This window comes from Amblyraja radiata, chromosome 34 (assembly GCF_010909765.2).
Source record: "Amblyraja radiata isolate CabotCenter1 chromosome 34, sAmbRad1.1.pri, whole genome shotgun sequence".
In the NCBI taxonomy this organism is placed as follows: Eukaryota; Metazoa; Chordata; class Chondrichthyes; order Rajiformes; family Rajidae; genus Amblyraja; species Amblyraja radiata.
Window position 1 is genome coordinate 25880379 of NC_045989.1, and position 19231 is coordinate 25899609.

The following is a 19231-nucleotide window of genomic DNA, read 5'->3' on the forward strand; positions in this document are numbered from 1 at the left end:
CGGGTCCCAGGCACTATGAGGCAGCAACTCCACCACTGTGCCACCCTAATGTTTTAATCTTGCAAAGCTTCTGATTGTGTATTACCCATTGTAAGCATCATTGGCTATACATCATCCCTTGTAATCATAAACCATTCACAATATAATAATGACATTAGTACATAGAATACACAACCGTATAGCACAGGAACACAATGTCTGTGACGAACATGATGCCGTTAAACTGATCTCATCTGCCTGTATATCATCCATATCCCTCCCTTCCATGCGCCTATCTAAAAGCCTCTTAAACACCACTATCATATCTGCCTCCACCACCACCTCTGACAATGTGTTTCAGGCCCCTACTACACTTTGTGTAAAAAAACCCTTCACCACACATCTCCGTGAAACTTTTCCCCACTCACCTTACAGCTCTGCTCTCTAGTATTGGACATGTCCACTCTGGGGGGGGAAAGATTTTGACTGTCTACTATATCTACGCCTCTCACAATCTTATACACTTCCATCATGACTCCCCTCACTCATCCTCTGACATTTCAGACAAAACAATCCAAGTCTATCCAACCTCTCCCTGTAGCTGAAACCTTCTAATTCTGGCAGTATTCCAGTGTTTCAGCGTTCAAACTCCTCAGCGGCCTTGCAGCATCCTTAATCAATTGTGGCACAGTGGTAGAGTGAGCACCAGAGACCCGGGTTCCATCCTGACTACGGGTGCTGTCTGTGAGGAATTTGTACGTTCTCCCCCTGTCCTGCATGGGTTTTCTCCGGGTGCTCCGGTTTGCTCCCACACTCCAAAGACGTGTAGGTTTGTAGGTTAATTGGCTTTGGTAATATTGTAAATTGTCCGTGGTGTGTAGGATAATGTTAGTACGAGGTGATCGCTGGTGGGCGCGGACTCGGTGGGTCGAAGGGCCTCTTTCCACACTGTATCTCTAAAATAAACTAAACATCATTATGGATTTAAATGAAAAGCATGTTTTACGATTTTGATTGCTTGCTTTGATAAGTTAACAGAGAAGGTGGATAGGAACAATGAGTTGATATTATGTTTATGGACTTTAAAAATGTATTTGATAAATAATCACCTGTTGGGCTGATTAGCAAAAATAAACAACATAAGATAAAAGAGTACTACTAACATTATGGATATATAATCAGTGGAATACGAGAAAATAATTTCTAAGGACTGTTCACAGGGTTTATTTTCAAGTGGCCTATACAGTCGGGTTCCTTAAGACTCATGTGGGATTAGGGTTGGGTTTAGTGTTCATTATTGACACGGACTTGGATTTCAGGTACAAATTTGACTTGAAAGTGCTGTGAAGAGTGGTACAAGTGTTCCCGGGGACTAGTACAGCCTCGTGGCAGGTGATATTATACACTGAAGAGCAGGTTCAGTGGAACAATCGTAAGTGGGGGCATAAACACAGAGATCTGAGAATGCTTGCACAAAACCTTTGAAGGTTTTCAGCATGGAATATCAGCTAATAATAGCAGCTAATAAAACATATGTGACTGGAGGTTTCATGAATAATGGCATAGAGAACAAAAGCCAGGAAGTTTTGCTGAAACTATATGAAACCACCAATTAAGCCCAGTTGAAGTACATGAAGAGATTGCAGTATGTAAAATATTTATTGAAATACTTCCATGGAGAACAAAATAAATAAATAGAGATGACTGAGAGATGCTTTAATAGAGCATTTAAAATCACAATGTGCTTAGATAAGTTAAATAAATGAAGATAAATTGTACCCAGGTTACAGGACCAGGAATCATATTGCATAGTGATTGGTAAAACAACTAGATGTGACATGATATAATGTTCCACAAGAGTGTTTAGTATTGGGAAAATGTTGCCTGCTAGATTGATGGAAATGCATTCAACTGTACCTTCTATACGGATTGGACAAATACTTCAAGAAAACAACTGCAGTGAGTTGGAAAGAAAGCTGGTAAACTGAGCGAACCTGATTCCCTAACAACAGATTCAGCGCAGAGAATGCTATGATGCAGCTTCCACCGCTGCCTCCTTCTCATAGTACTGCAGACAGTTTTGTCCTGAATTACCTGCTCCAGTCTGAAGTGAAGCTTGAAGGCACAGTTTTCTAATTCAAAGGGAATCCTATCGGTTAGTAAAGACTGGCACCTGTGCAAAGAGAGAAACATTTCAAGAGAGAGCTAGATAGGGCTCTTAAAAATAACGGAGTCAGGGGATATGGGGAAAAGGCAGGAACGGGGTACTGATTGGGGATGATCAGCCATGATCACATTGAATGGTGATGCTGGCTCGAAGGGCCGAATGGCCCACTCCTGCACCTATTGTCTATTGTCAAAAGGAGCCATATGCTGTGTATATGTGCTGTGTATATGTGCTGTGTACCGTGTGTACGCTGGAGGACGTGCTGATGGAGATGTCGATTAGTGAAGCTTTCCAATGTGTGTACAACCTTTCAGCTAATGGAATCCAGGAGGAAGTTTTGCTACATCCAGTCAAAGGACCACCTCTGGAGATGTATGTCGTGTGTTGGGAAATGCACCTAAGAAAGGAATTTGTAATCTTTAAATAAGTTAAATGCAGATTCATTTAAAGCATTTCCAGAACTCCAATGTTTAAGAAGGAACTGTAGATGCTGGAACAATCGAAGGTAGACAAAAATGCTGGAGAAACTCAGCGGGTGAGGCAGCATCTATGGAGTGAAGGAATGGGTGACGTTATGTTCTCCAGCATTTTTGTCTACCTTCCAGAACTCCAATGGTTGGATTACAACAAGGGACTGCAAATATTGGGTTTATATTCTATAAAACATTAATGGTTTTGAGGTGATTGAGCTTTGCTGGTTCTTGAAAGTAATTGACAGGGCATTTAGAGAGAAACTATTTCCACTGGTGTGGCATATTTAGTTTAATTTAAAGATAGAGATATAATGGATACAGGCCCTTCGGCCCACCGAGTCTATGCCAACCAGCGATCCCCGCACACTAACCTACACACAAAGGACAATTTACAATTTTACCAGAAGCCAATTTACCTACAAACCTGTACGTCTTTGGAGTGTGGGAGGAAACTGGCGCACCCTGAGAAAATCTACGCAGACAGCCGTACAGACAGCACCCGTAGTCAAGATCGACCCAGGTCTCTCGCACTTTAAGGCAGCAACACTACCACTGCGCCACCGTGCCGCCCTGAACAGAAGAGAATTGTGTAAACACTGTATCGTGCAACTGTTAGAAGAAATATTGAATGCACTCTCCCGAAAAGTAATAGATGATTGCTCAATAAATAGTTTTTAACCATACATTGATAGGTTTTAACTGGACCTGGATATTAAGGGATCGTGAGCCAAATCAGGTGGATGGAATTTGGATACCGAACACCCATAATCTTATTAAATACTGAATAACCCTACGGACAAAATGACCTGTTGTGGGTCCTGATATTCCTTCATCATTATTAATAATATTATTCACATTATTAATAGCAATAAGAAAGTAACATGATTTATAATTACATTTGAAATGTCAAATTAAAATCAAAATTATTCTGAATTGGACCAGGTATTTGTTTCCTGACAAAATTATATCTTAGCTGATCATCCTTTCTATAACTTTAAAAAATACTTAAGCTTTAAAATAACATGAAAGAGCTGGATACCTGAAAAAGTGCAGGAACGCTTGACCAGACAGCATGTGTGGCAGGGAGAGAGGGGTTTAAAAAAAGAACAGGAGATGTTGGTTTACATGAAAGGACATAAAGTGCTGGAGTAACTCAGGCAGCATCTCTGAAGAACATGAATCGGTGATGTTGTGTGTCAGGACCCTTCTTCAGACTGATTGTGGGGGTGGTGGGGGGGGGGGGGGAGCTCGGAGAGCAGAGGGGTAGGACAAAGCATGGCAGGTAATACACAGGCAAGTAGGGGTGGGGAGTTGATAGGCTGATAGTTGGAACAACGGCCAGAGATTAGCTGAGTACGTGTGAGACAGGAGGATTGAAGAGTTGCAGATTGTGAAGCCAGAGGAAATAGTATCGGAGGAGGGGGAGGGGAGAGTCAGGTACGAGTCTAGGCCGGGGCACAGGGGAGAGAGGGGGAAGGAAGGGAGGGGGAGTTTGAGGGTACCTACAATTGTAGACTTCAATGTTCACATCACTGGTGGGTTAACAAGTTGTGGACACATCATCACAATAAACTGTCGGAAGAAACTGCAGAGATGATGTCTGAGCCGCTGAGTTACTCCACCTTTTTGTGTCTATAATCACAATAAACTGTGTGCTCATCATTCCGTTCCACATTGCTGGCGATATGCCACAAAAGCTAGCTGCATTTTCTGTTCATCTGCCCCTTTTCAGGAGATTAATGGCCTTGCGTTTTTAGCACTTGTTTTTATTTTGGACCGTTTAAGTTTGTTTCTTGTTTTGATAAGTTGAGCAGTTGTCAATCTATCTGTTCCAACACTGAGGAATGAAGACAATTTTTCATTATTACATTCAACTGATGGTTTCATATGGTCTCTAAACCAATTAAATGCAACACGATTTGACATGCTTGAACCATAAGTAGATTTTTAACATTTTTCAGAAATCCTCTTGTTTCCACTAATACTGTAATTCAGTGGATAATCCCTTACTTTTGTTGTTGTCTTGTCGTGTCTTTTGCTGTATTATCTTCTAATTCATTTCAGCCCAGCTGCCTTGAAAGCTGATTGAGGATATAATTATTTGCCAGAGTAACAGAAACAATGCCGCTGTTCTTTGCAAATGGTTCCATAGAATCTTTTAACCTCATGACAGAGTGATTGAGGCATTGGTTTAATTTTGGATAAAAAAGAGAATGGTGAAGGGAGTTGTCCCACCAAGAGAGGCTTTTAAAGGTTTGGGTCTGCATTCCTTAGAGTTAAGAGGAATGAGGGTGACCTGATTCAGACGTCTAACATCCCGAGGGTGCTTGGCAGGGTAGATGCTGAGAAGTTTTCACTAGTGGAAGAGTTAAAAACAAGAAGACTGAGTTACAAGATAAAAGAGCTGGTCACTTAAAACTGAGGTGTGTGGACATTTCTTTAGACTTTAGAGACACTGTGCAGCAGCAGGCCCTTTGACCAAGTCCACACCGACCAGTGATCACCCCGGACAGTAACACTATCCTATACACTAGGGATCATTTACAGTTTCATTCTTAGCTGTCTGGGGCGATTGGGGATACCAATAACCACATCCCATTCATGAATAAATGTGAAAAAAACAGAAAAGCAGAGAGCTGTATTAATATTTGGTTTCCCAAAGAACGCCAAGAGTATTTCCTGTCATTCTTAAACGGGAGATTTAATGTATTAGAATGCCTTGTAATGAGCAAACCCCTTAGCCTCTTAATCTGAAGGATCAGTCAGTGCTGCCAAGCTAGTCTCAGGCAATTGAAGGCCAAGATATCTATTGAATGATCTGGGCATAGTGCACAAAACTGGTTAATCTCTAGCCTGCCAGACAAGCAAATGGGTGCATGCTGACTTAACAAAGTCACCGACGTGAAATTAATAGCAGTTGAGCAGAAACTGAAGCACTAATTAAGCCAGTACTCTCACCTTGAGTTGGTTAGTTCAAGTCCCAGCCACCAGCATAACATTGGAGACTGATATTTCAGTTCAGTTCTGAGCGAGTGCTGTTCTGACAATTATGATTAAAATTAGAATTAGATTGCTTTATTGTCATTCAGACCTTTCGGTCTGAACGAAATTATGTTGCCTGCAGTCATACACAGAATCAATAATAACAAAACATACAATAAACACAAATTAAACATCCACCATAGTGAGTTCACCAAGCACATCCTCACTGTGATGGAGGCAAAGTCTTACTTTATTATTGTCATGTATACCAGGGTGCAGTGCAATGGTTTTGTTTGCATGCTATCCAGTCAAAGTAAAGACTACATAATACAATCAAGCCATCCACCAGGTCCAGATAAAGGATAAAAGGTACACTTAGTGCAAGATAAAGCCCAATTAACGATCTACAGGTGACATGTCGCGGGGTGAGTAGTCGCCCAAAGAGTCGTACCTTTTTCTGGTCGCCGCTGGATTTTCAACATGTTGAACATTTTCGGAGACCTGTTGCGACTATGACGGGTGCCGGCAAATCGCCGAAAAGATCGCGTAAGTGGGACAGGCCCTTTAGATTTTGTATTTACTTTGCACGTCCTAAGTTCCTGCGTGCAAAATGGAAAATCTCCCACGGACTTCTCCCATTCCCACTGTAAAGCAAACCAGGAAAATTGATTTTCTGAAGATCATACAAAGTCAACACGAAACGTCAACTATTTAGAAAGATCAAATGCTGCCAGAGCAGAACTTTAGAATCATTTTAGCATTGATTTGTTTGAGGTTATTCATATGTGCAATTCGTCCAGTGTGCATCCACATGTAAGTGGTATTGGTATTGTTTTATTATTGCCCGGTGTACCGAGATATAGAGATTGTGGACATGCATCTACTTATGTGTGTTCTTGAGTACATGTTTAGTTTAGACTCTGCCCACTGAGTCCGTGCAGACCGGCGATCACCCCGTACACCAGCACTATCCTACACACTGTTTACAGACAATTTACAGAAGCCAATTAACCTGCACGTCTTTGGAATGAGGGAGAAAGCCCACATGGTCACAGGGAAAACATACAAACTCCACCTGTAGTCAGGTAAACCTTGTGAGGCTGGAACTCTACTGCTGTGCTAGTGTCACCTCTTATATGTATAAATATAAAATGTAGAAATGTTCACCAGGTTAATTAGTACAGATAACACTAACATCATGATGTTTTTTTCGTTCACTTTGTAAATGTACATGATGTTATCAGATCTTACTTTTTCATTGTTGTGATGGTTATGAACCTGTTGTATATTTGACCCATTTCCAGTTTTTATTCCATATTTTAAGAATTAGCAGCTTTTCATTTTTGGCATCATATTTTTGCATGTGTGCATTTATGTTTCCACATTTGTATGCACATGCTTAAGTACAGGTGTTAAATCATCTTTCACGTTGATGATGTGTTTGGAACAGTATTTATTCACAGTATCAGATTTAGAAGCAATTATCACTCCCTGATATTGGTTACAATTTTGTGTAGTAGTTCTTCTGAGATTCTATTATGTGCATAAAAACATACATGTTGTTCTTGTGGCAAAGTCATTCATTATGGAACCGGACGGAGCTGGGCTCATTCACACTGGATATGTAAAAATTGCCGAGAGGTTCTGAGAATAGGAAGATGCCCAGATAAGGATGTATTTATTATCTGTACATATGTTTTGAAAATTCTCATGTGGAACTCTGTAGGTATTACAGAGGGAAGCTCCATCTTTGATCTGCTATAAAATTTAACACATGGTTTCCATTAAGGGGAAGGATCAGAATATTTGAGCATCTGTTTTGTTGTAAAGCCCATCTATTTTCACTAGATGGTAAATTCAGTGATTCAGCGCTCAAATTCAGTATGGGTCAGAAAATTGGAATTGAAATGTTGGAGTAACTCAGCGGGTCAGGCAGCATCTGTGGAGAACATGGATAGGTGACGTTTCACAGAGTGCTGGAGTAACTCAGCGGGAGCCACCCATCTCTGAAGAACATGGATAGGTGACGTTTTGGCCGGAACCCTTCTTCAGACTAAGCCTCCTGACCGCTGAGTTACTCCAGAATCTTGTGTCTATCTTTGGTGTAGACCAGCATCTATAGTTCCTTTTTATTACATTTTAAAATATTACTATAGTGGTTTAGTCATGTTAGTTGAGGAGTAAATACTGCGCTGGAGTGTCAGCCTAGGCTGCTGCTCACAACTCGCCGAAGAAAGCTTCATCCCACAGCCTCGTCTGTGACTGATTAGCTCAGCAAATCCCCAACGTGGCATCTTTTGCGTTACTCCACACCAATCTTGGAAGTGCAAAGTAATATTCCCGCCAAGCCACTACAGAGTTGAGTGTACATTTATTCAGAAACATTGCAATAAAACATGCACAAAGGGTGGTGGGTGTATGGAACAAGCTGCCAGGGGAGATAGTTGAGGCAGAGACTATCCCAACATTTAAGAAACAGTTAGACAGGTACATGGATAGAACAGGTTTGGAGGGATATGGACCAAATGCGGGCAGATGAGACGAGTGTAGCTGGGACATGTTGGCCGGTGTGGGCAAGATGGGCCGAAGGGCCTGTTTCCACGCTATATTACACTATAACCAGTGTAGCTGGGACATGTTGGCCGGTGTGGGCAAGATGGGCTGAAGGGCCTGTTTACACACTATATTACTCTATAACCAGTGTAGCTGGGACATGTTGGCCGGTGTGGGCAAGATGGGCTGAAGGGCCTGTTTCCACACTATAACCAGTGTAGCTGGACATGTTGGCCGGTGTGGGCAAGTTGGGCTGAAGGGCCTGTTTCCACACTATATTACTCTATAACCAATGTAGCTGGGACATGTTGGCTGGTGTGGGCAAGTTGGGCTGAAGGACCTGTTTCCACACTATATTACTCTATAACCAATGTAGCTGGGACATGTTGGCCGGTGTGGGCAAGTTGGGCTGAAGGGCCTGTTTCCACACTCTATGACTCTATGACCTTGATAATAATAATATTATTAAACCAGCAGAGAGAACCATTTGTTTACAATAATAAATGAAATCTAACAACACAGAGATGAACAGATTAGTACAAGACAGTTAATATGATTGAGAGGCACTATTTTTCCTCGGTGTTTTCAATGCTTGTTTAGCCATCGATGATAATATGTTTGCATCCCGTTGCAGAAAAAATGGAAGCCATTTAAAGGCACCGACACATAAACATTTGAATACTTTTATAAGAGATTTCTTTTGCATGCTATTGTAGAAATAGGTCTGTTAAAAGAGTTGCGAAGGGAATTCTGAAAGTCATTTTTGTTTTTCAGTGCTGGTGACGGTGTCCTATAGCATAATTCAAAGTCTGAATATTTTCTTACATAAAGAGAGCACAAGGATTTCATATTAGTTTCTTCTCACATACTTGGTGCTTTATCACAATCTTAAATACATGTAATCCACAAATTCAGAGCCAGTATTGAGTGTAAAGGGAAAATGTGACATTATACTTTATGTAATTCAATCTCTTGTACAATGAGTTTGCCTTAAAAACTCCAACATAGAATACAGTTTAAGGAACATATGGACATCATTGCCTGGGTTCATATTACACTGTAAAGTAGGTTCTGCAGTTTCCACTGAGGTCAGTGTTGGAAGAAGGAATTTGAGGGCAGCTGGAGCTTTGCAGAAGTACTACCCTTGCTCAGCTTCTTACTCTGGCTCCACAGTATAGCTTGTCCCATCTCTTGCAACTGTGATTTACAGATGTCCTCGAGGCAAAAGGAATTATAACTACCTGAACAAAAGACAAAATGCAGAAAATACAGAGCAGATCTAACAGAGGAGGAACCTGAAATGTTATCCTTTCATACAATGCTGGAGTCGTTGACATCCCCTGGATTTGCTTTTGTTACTAAAATGGTAATATGTCGCTTTTCTTATGAATACAGTTCAACCTAATTTACCGGGGTAATTACACTTGCATTGAAATGCAATAAGCCTGGAATCTGTGCCATTTCTTCATCCAAGACTTGCTCTGCAGGTTTACTTTAGTTTATAGTCACGTGCACCGAGGTACAGTGGAAAGCTTGCTTTTGTTGCGTGCTATCCAGTCTGCGGAAAGACAGTACATGATTACAATCCCCGCAGTTCCTAAGGGACTGCATCTGGGCCAGTTGCTATCCACGAGTTCACCCTCAGGAAAGGCGATCTAACTTCTGCAGCAGTGACCTCGGGAAGAGGCACACTCGGCTCTGACGGACCAGTTGGCCCTCGGCTCAGAGCAAGCATAGAATGCATTAAGCTCATCAGGTCGGGTCGCACTATCACCAGCGAAGTTGCCGGACTTCACGTTTCAGCCAGTTGTAGTATTCAGACCTTGCCACATTCTGCTGGTGTCCGAATGATGATACTGGGACTCAAGTTTGCCTGGCATTGTCTCGTGGCATTCTAGATGATCATAGCAAGCTTTCTTGTGCCGCTCGGGATTGTTTGACTTGTCTGCAGCAGACCTGGCCTTCACCTGTGAATGTACCTGGTGGTTCATTCATGGTTGCCGGTTGGGGACACTCGGATTGTCTTCTTCAGCACCCACTCCTCTATGTACTTGCTGCTGAAGTCAGTCACAGCAGTGGCTCACTCATTTATATACAATGTGTAAGATGTCATCCGTGTCCCTTGACCAGTTTTCACAACTCTCGTTAGTTTATTTTATTGTCACGTGTACCGATGTACAGTGAAAAGTGTTTTATTGCATGCTATCATCATCGTTGAAAACATTAGTGACGCAGTGGTGCTGGTTTCCGTCGGGGACGGTGAGGGACGCACCGCACATCTCTGTCCTCCATGCAGTTGCCTCTTTTGTCTCTACACATGCGTCATCCACCAACGTCTTCAGCATCATCTTGATTGGCCATCCCGGGACATGTGTTCCATGGGTGGGTTCCCACAGCACCACCTTGTTTGCTGGCATGTCTGGGTGGCCGTGGCAGTGACCAGCGAGTCTCATCCTTCTCCACCTGATCTTCTCTGTCAGAGGTGGAACCTCCCCATAGAGCTGGCCGTTGGTCATGTCGTCCCTCCAACTGAGCATTCGGGTGTAGGTACCATCGAGAGACTTGGACAGTGCTCGAGTTAGAGTCCACGCCTCACACCCGTACAATAATATTGTCTCTACGGATACATGGAAGAATTCAGTTTGAGACCCTTAGACATCTAGATTTTCCCCATGTTATTGAGCGCATTCCATGCGAGCGCTTTCCCGACCTTGATGTCATTCTCAGAGCTCTGCATCCTTGCTTCCAGGTACTTGAAGTCCTTCACTTTCTTGAGAGCTGCACCGCATGCTAACCAGTCACAGGAAAGTCTATATATGATTACAATCTGGCAGTCCACACCGTACAGATACAGGATAAAGATAATTTGGACTGCTGTTTACAGTTTACAGTTGTTGTCTTGAAACACAGATTCTGTAGCACATAGATGGCTATTCATATCATCTTTTGTGCCGTCTTGGTGCAACCCATTGGCATTGTAGATAGTCACAAAATACGATACGATACAATAGAACTTTATTTATCCCAGGAGGGAAATTGATCTGTCAACAGTCATAAAACACAAAATACATGAAACATGAAAGGTTACTCAGCAGGACAGGAAACATCTCTGGATAGAAGGAATGGGTGACGTTTCGGGTTGTGAAGGAGGGTCTTGACCCAAATAAGGCATCCATTCCTTCTCTCCAGAGCTGCTGCCTGTCCCGCTGAGTTCCTCCAGCATTTTGTGTCTATCTTCGGTGTAAACCAGCACCTGCAGTTCCTTCATACACGCTTTGTTTGTCCTTACCAATCTGGTCTGTATATATGTTTCCTATTCCACACCCATAAATGATTTCTGTTGATGGAAAACAGGAAGATCAACTACAGTATTCAATAATTCAGACCAATTTTTCTGAAAATTTGATATTATGCATTTCATTTGCAATATGAAGTAGTAATTTTCTGCTTAAAAACATAGAATTATTGGATGATTTGAATGAATCATTTTTGACATGTGGAGCAGAATATACAAAGAGTTAGCAGAATTTAATGCCTGTAAATATATATATATATATATATATATTACGTTGATTTTTGCATTGCAAACATTTACTTGAAGGAACCTTGCAGCATTGATTATTTATTTAGCGAATGCAAAGTCCTTTAGCCAAGCAGTTGCCTCTTGATCTGCTGTATGAAGGGTGACAAGTCCTCCTTTGAGTCTTTGTTGAGGGCATGCTTCAATGATGTGTTGCATTGTTTGCTGCTCTCCACAAGCACACCATGGGGTTGGACTGCTGCCCCATTTGTGAAGGCTGGCCAAGCAGGGGCCATGTCCAGTCCTGAATCTATTCAGCGTCGTCCACTGCTTCCTTGGGAGATTGGTGCCAGGGACCGGTAGGGTGGGGTCTGACACCAGATGTTTATTTGGGACGTCCTTGGACTCCCATTCCCTTTTCCAAGCTGATTGGATGGTGAAATCAGCTGGTGGTGGGTTCTTCCAAATTGGTCGTCTAGATGGAAGTCGAGCAGTGGGTGGGTTGAAGATGTCCATGTGAATTGGCAGATGAGGGGAGTTTTTGGTCTTTTGGAGCATCCTTTGAGTGAGGACTACTCGCCGGATGTGTGGAGGGGCTATGTTGGGTAGGACAGGGAGCCAGGGGAGTGGTGTTGAGCGGATTGTTCCTGTGATGATCCTCATTGTTGAGTTCAATTGGGTATCCACATTTACTCACTCTCTTTATTTTTTCTTGTGGATACCTCAATAGCAAAGCAGCAAGTTTGAATGCAGCTGGGAGAGTGAGCTGATTCGTGTTCTCTGCAGGACATACTGGGCCAAGTGAGGAGCTCCCAGAACAGGAATGGTAGTGCCGAAGTGACAACTAAATATAAGACAAAAAGTGCTGGAGTAGCTCAGTGGGTCAGACAGCATCTCTGGAGAACACAGATTGGCAACGTTTCATGTCAGAACCCATCTTAAGGCTGAGGAAGAGTCTAAAGCAGGGTCCCAACCCAAAACGTCATCTATCCATGTTCTCCAGAGGTGCAGCCTGACTGGCTAAGTTACTCCAGCACTTTGTGTTTTTTTGCTCAAGATTCCAGCATCAGCAGTTCCTTGTGTGCACTAATAATAGAAGTTGTTGGAAATGCATACTAGGTCAAGGCACACCTGGGGAGAGAAAAATGGAAAGATAATCAGCCTGAAGCATCAGTGTTGTTGGTCTTTGGACAGGTACTGCCTGCCCTGTTGGAGGTTCCCAGCGTTTCACATTTCCAGCTAGTATTTTCAAGACACAAGAGTGTGCAGATGCTGGAATCTTGAGTTAAACACAAAGTACTTAGTGGGTCAGACAGCCTCAAGGGCGAGAATGGACAGGCAACATTTCGGGTTGGGGAACATCATTTCATATTTCGCTTGGGCAGCTTACAGGTCAGTGGTATGAATATTGATGTCCCTCACTTCAGGTAGCCCTGGTATTCCCTCTCTCTCTCTATCCCTCCCCCACCCAAGTCACACTAGCTTCTCATTTTCACCCAACGGCCTGTTTCCTTTTTCATCGTTACTTTTTTGCATATCTTTCATTCATTGTTCATCATCTCTCCACATCACCCGTTTCCCTTATCCCGAACCAGTCTGAAGAAGGTCTCGACCCGAAACGTCACTCATTCCTTCTTTCCAGAGATGCTGCCTGTCCCACTGAGTTAGTCCAGCTTTTTGTGTCTATTTCTGGGTTGGAACTTCAGACTGATTAGTTTTCCTTTTGGTTCTATTGAAAGCAGCCTTTATAATGCAGAAAGTAACATTTATTGTTGAAAATGTTGATGTAAATGTGGCCCTAGAAATACGGCAAGGAAATATTACTCTTTCCTCCCATCCAGAGATGCTGCCTGTCTCGCTAAGTTACTCCAGCATTTGATGTCTATTTTCCAGATGCTATGTATATATGTTCAACAGCTATAACCTAAAACAATCCTGAAGCAGAGTTATTTTTAAAAAGGGGCACAGTCGCCTTAAAATAATTCTCTCTTCATTATTTTGTTCATGCCACAGTATTTAATCGAAATAATGGAGAAATGAAAACAGTATTGGAGATTTGACAAGAATAGCCTAAAAGATAGAAACAAAGATTAAACAAAATAATAACAGATGTTCAATCATCACACCTTATTTTCATAAGTACGATATTTCAGCAAGATATGTAAGTACGTTAATTTTGTGTCTTAAAATGAAACCTTGTGCTTTGTCATCGAATCAATGCAGTAAACTTTAAATAGCACACATCTGCAAGTGTTAAGAACTATTGAAGCTGTTTAATATAATAATAATAATAATAATAAAGATTTGTTTGTATCTTTTCAGTGAATGCATGTGAAGAAACTTGTAGAAACAAAACTGCAGATGCTGGCTAATATACAAAAGGACACAAAGTGCTGGAGTAACTCAGCAGATCAGGCTCGAGTCGAGAAACATCGCCTATCTGCGTTCTCCAGAGATGCTGAGTTACTCCAGCACTTTGTGTCCATTTGTGAAGAAAATTCATACTGAAATAATAATCCTTGTTAGACTCACGTCTCATTGTTGCAATGAACCTCAAAGAGAAGCAAAGCCCATGTCTGGTTCCTGGTCCACGATCGCCCAAACCAAGATGAGATCAGTAACCAAGCTAAGGGTGGTACGGTGGCGCAGCGGTAGAGTTGCTGCCTTGATTACGGGTGCTGTCTGTACGGAGCTTGTACGTTCTCCCCGTGACCGCGTGGGTTTTCTCTGAGACCTTCAGTTTCTTCCCACACTCCAAAGACAAACAGGTTTGTCAAGGAAAAGCAAGATTTAAAAAACTGCTTTGGTTAATTGGCTTGGGCTTGTATACTTGGTATACATGTAAATTGTCCCTAGTGTATGTATGCTTGTGTTAATGTGCGGGGATCGCTGGTTGATGCGGAGTCGGTGGGCCGAAGGGCCTGTTTCTGAGCTGTGTCTCTAAACTATACTATACTATGTATTGATTGGGTGCATGGTAGAATCAACCAGGTTGCTGCTGCTGCTGCTGCTGCCCTTGGAGCATTGCTGACAATAGTCGATTCATGATCCGAGATGTGGACGGGTGTGAATGACTCTATAGGATGGCATGTGATGACTCTAATGAATGAGTATCTGACCAGCACCCTGAACCCTCATTTGTGTAAATCTCTAATGAAGCAAGCAAACCCCCGACACTGAGGCTCCTTGGGAAGAGGAGAGGCAAGAACAACAGCTGAACTATCACATGGAAATAATCCATTTTAGAGAGCAGAGCCGCTGGCTGGCAGGTTAAATGCAGTTTTTTAATCTTGCTATTCCTTCACAAATGTAGTGCTGCTAAACAGAAGCAGATGTACAGTGACATTTGCCCCTGGGCACTGCCCTGGATCCCCCCTGCAGAAAAGGGTTTTGTTTTGTCGTGGATCTTGCCGTTAGTTTCACTACCATCTGTGCTCTTTAAATTAGACATCTCGCTAGCTTAGATCCCTCACCAGGTGTGAGAGCATGCCTGTGCCGGTACACTAATTATCATCATCGACTGGAGCGTGGATGTTGGGTCCTGGTATTTCCAACATAAATCCTAAACGCCGTTCCAGCTCCGTGGCTTGAAGGCTAAAGCGAACAAAATAAATCTCTAATAATCTTGTCGTAGTCATCTCGCAGCAGTGCGTTCGACAGAAGTTATTCCTCAGATTTCCTGTGTGAGGTTGTAGTTTTCAAAAGACTACTTCAGTTAAAGGATTTGCTGAACAAAGCAGCTTATATTTAACTTTACAAAGCCCGGGCAATGCAATGTTTTCCCCCACTTCACTCTGACGTGGTCAAAATTACAAACAATGCAGAGGCTGAGAGACATCAGAACCCCTCGCAGACCTGGGTGTATATTACAAATCAGGGTAAGGAAACGCTACATTGGTATTGTCCAGAGAGTTTAGAAGTGAGACTGAAAGGAATAAGCAAGTCAGTGAATAGCCTGATTAATGCTTAGTGATTGTGGAAAAAAACACGTCTTTCAGATTCCCCCTGCCTAAACTACTCCTCGGGGTCCTATAAAATCTTTCCCCCATCACCTTAAACCTAGGTCCTCTGGTTCTCGATTTCCCTACTCTGGGCAAGACACTGTGTGTCTACCCGATCTATTCCTCTTATGATTTTGTACTCTATAAGATCACCCGTCATCCTCCTGCGCTCCAAGGACTAGAGACCTAGCCTGCTCAACCTCTCCCTATACTCAAGCAAAGCCTGAAACCTGGGGCAAGTTGGGCCAAAGAGCCTGTTTCCACGCACTATGGCTATAAATACCTTTCTTATGCTTACTTTCTTATATATGAAGGTATACAGAAAGCAAGCACCATTAGGCTGTGGGCCGAGGAACTTTATTCTGCAGTTTCGTGACCCAAGTCACCAAACTACATGAAATTTTCACATATTGTGTAAAAATATTTATATAAATCACCCCTGAAACTCGATATGAAGAAGACTTGCACATTTTTATTAAATTAGAGAAAAACCGGAAAAATAGTCCAATCAAAGCACATTTAACATTGAGTTGTCTGCCAGTTGGCCAATCACGCTCTTTGTTTCAGGCTAGCACACAAAATGGCTGAGGGGGCTTCACAGATGCCTGTTTTACTGGAGATTCCGATGTGTTGTTCTGTGGAATAAATGTCGTGGAAACTTGCAGCAGGTTAATTGTATTTAGTGGGAAAAGCATTAAAAAGGCTGAAGAAAGTGCTGCGAAGTGGATTAAAGTGCAAGAAAGCCTTCAAAGTCCCTGCTGATGTGCTGGAACACAAAGAAGGCCCCCATGAATCAACTAACTAAAAGGTAAGACTAAAGTCTGAATTTATGAAAATCTATCTGTATGGACTTAATTAATTTAATTGCACCATTTTATAATGTGAATAAATTCATTCATTCATTCATTCATTCATTCCTTATTCATTCATTCACTCACTCACTTACTCATTCATTCATTCATGAAATTGAGGGCCTAAACTATAACACAGTCAATTAAACATTGTCACTAATGCCAGCTTGTTGTAGAGTAATAAGTCTTTAACAGCTAATCTCGGAGCTGCCTGCGAAAACTTACCGGGAAAAAGTGCTCCGACCGCCGGGCCTAGGTACTCGTGGTAAAGAGCGATCGATATCCCTCCGTTTTTCTCCCGTTATCGGGGTCTGAAAACGACCGCTACAGACGGCACTATGTACAGCCTCCCCCCCCCCCCCCCCCCCCCCCCCCCCCCCGCCCGCCCGCCCGCCCGCGGAGATCATCCGTGGCTCCGCGATCGCGAATCGGCCGCTTATTAATTGAGACCGCGGCTTCACTTTACCGCGAGTACCTAGGCCCCGCGGTCGGAGCACTTTTTCCTGGTAAGTTTTCGCAGGCAGCTCCGAGATTATTTGTTAAAGACTTATTACTCTACAACAAGCTGGCATTAGTGACAATGTTTAATTGACTGTGTTATAGTTTAGGCCCTCAATTTCATGAATGAATGAATGAATGAATGAATGAGTGAGTGAGTGAATGAATGAATGAATGAATAATGAATGAATGAATAAGGAATGAATAAGGAATGAATGAATGAATGAATGAATGAATGAATTTATTCACATTATAAAATGGTGCAGTTAAATTAATTAAAGTCCATACAGATAGATTTTCATAAATTCAGACTTTAATCTTACCTTTTAGTTAGAGTTGGTCCCTGGGGGGCTTCTTTGTGTTCCAGCACATCAGCAGGGACTTTGAAGGCTTTCTTGCACTTTAATCCACTTCGCAGCACTTTCTTCAGCCTTTTTAATGCTTTTCCCACTAAATACAATTAACCTGCTGCAAGTTTCCACGACATTTATTCCACAGAACAACACATCGGAATCTCCAGTAAAACAGGCATCTGTGAAGCCCCCTCAGCCATTTTGTGTGCTAGCCTGAAACAAAGAGCGTGATTGGCCAACTGGCAGACAACTCAATGTTAAATGTGCTTTGATTGGACTATTTTTCCGGTTTTTCTCTAATTTAATAAAAATGTGCAAGTCTTCTTCATATCGAGTTTCAGGGGTGATTTATATAAATATTTTTACACAATATGTGAAAATTTCATGTAGTTTGGTGACTTAGGTCACGAAATCCTATTTCTGGACACATTTTTGATGCTCGGCCCACAGCCTACATTGCTTTGTTTTCAGTAGCCAATTATCTAGTTACAAGTACCATTTTTTCCAGCATAAAGGTAGCCAGTAAAGGTAGCCAGATACACGTTGTAATTCTAACCATGGTACACGACCTGATGGCACATTACCTTCTGAGAGAAGGCAGGGCTGAATCCTCACAGCAGAGGTTTTTCCCACAACCACACAAGCTCAGACTAGAGCCCTTGTCTGAAGAATGGTCCCCACCCGAAACGTCACCTATTCCTTTTCTCCAGAGATGCTGCCTGACCCGCTGAGTTACTCCAGCACTTTGTGTCTATCTACAGCCGACAGAGGATTTGAGTGAGTCGGTGCTGCAGCTTTTGACAATACTTGTGGCTCCATGAAGGAAAACATTGTTTGGCAGGTTGCAAACACGGACTGAGTTCTTGTGGTGACTAGTTAACAATTGTATGGCTTTGGAATAACTTTTAAACCTGTGTAGGTATTTAAGAAGAGTCCCAACACCTCCTCCCTATCAAGGTGAGGTATAGGTCTGAAGAAGGGTGTCGGCCTGAAACGTCACCCATTCCTTCTCTCCAGAGTTGCTGCCTGTCCCGCTGAGTTACTCCAGCTTTTTGTGTTTCTCTATAGATTTGCATGCACTTCTTCCAACCACATCAGCTGCACATGGTAATGTTGGTGTGGCCATCTCCATATTGGTGAGACCAAGATGAGATGAGGTGGCCGATTTTATGCAACACCTACTCACTGCCTGTTTTGTCTTTTGCGTTTTTCTCCAGAATACAGCACTTTCAGTCTTGTGCCTCTCAGATTCAGATTCAACTTTAATTGTCATTGTCAGTGTACAGTACAGAGACAACGAAATGCAGTTAGCATCTCCCTGGAAGAGCGACATAGAGTATGATTTCAATAAATAAATCTATTTACATGCATACAGTCATAGTGTTTTTCCTGTGGGAGGAGTGTCGGGGGGGGGGGGGGGGTGATTGGCAGTCACCGAGGTACATTGTTGAGTAGTGTGACAGCTTTCTCACAAGAAAGATAAAAGATATTGCCACTGAGAGTTCTATGTAACAGGTTGTTTGAGACCCTCCTGCTAATAAATTCCCATTCGGTCTCTATGTGATAAGGGTTCCCCTTTACTGGGGAAAAGGGTTGTCACAGGTTGCTGCAGGTTGAATGAGTTTGAGGTATTCCTCAACGTCTTTGTGTGCCTCTCCTGTTCCCTTGATACGGTCTGAAGATGCTGGAGTAGCCCCATAATGTAAGTGGTTCAGTCTCGCTGTGGCAGCTACAATCTCTAACTTGTCTTGGAGTCAGCATGAATAAGTGCTGAGTTGTTGAAATATTCCTAGTGTTGGTCATCCCAAGAACATTGCTACTGGGAAACGGGCAAATTATCATGCTTTTGCATGT

The 19231-nt window shown here is 42.5% G+C and overlaps 1 protein-coding gene and 1 long non-coding RNA gene across 4 annotated transcripts in view; one reads left to right on the forward strand and one right to left on the reverse strand.

The window, feature by feature from the left end:
- The window catches only part of efl1 (elongation factor like GTPase 1), a 237538-nt gene that overhangs the window by 137756 nt on the left and 80551 nt on the right, over positions 1-19231 (forward strand). The gene's annotated exons all lie outside the window — the stretch shown is intronic.
- Positions 396-18972, reverse strand: LOC116991538. The gene is made up of 3 exons (XR_004416816.1): positions 18959-18972; positions 7090-7092; positions 396-442 (listed from the first exon to the last, which is right to left on the reverse strand). It is a non-coding gene; the product is annotated as an uncharacterized LOC116991538 (long non-coding RNA).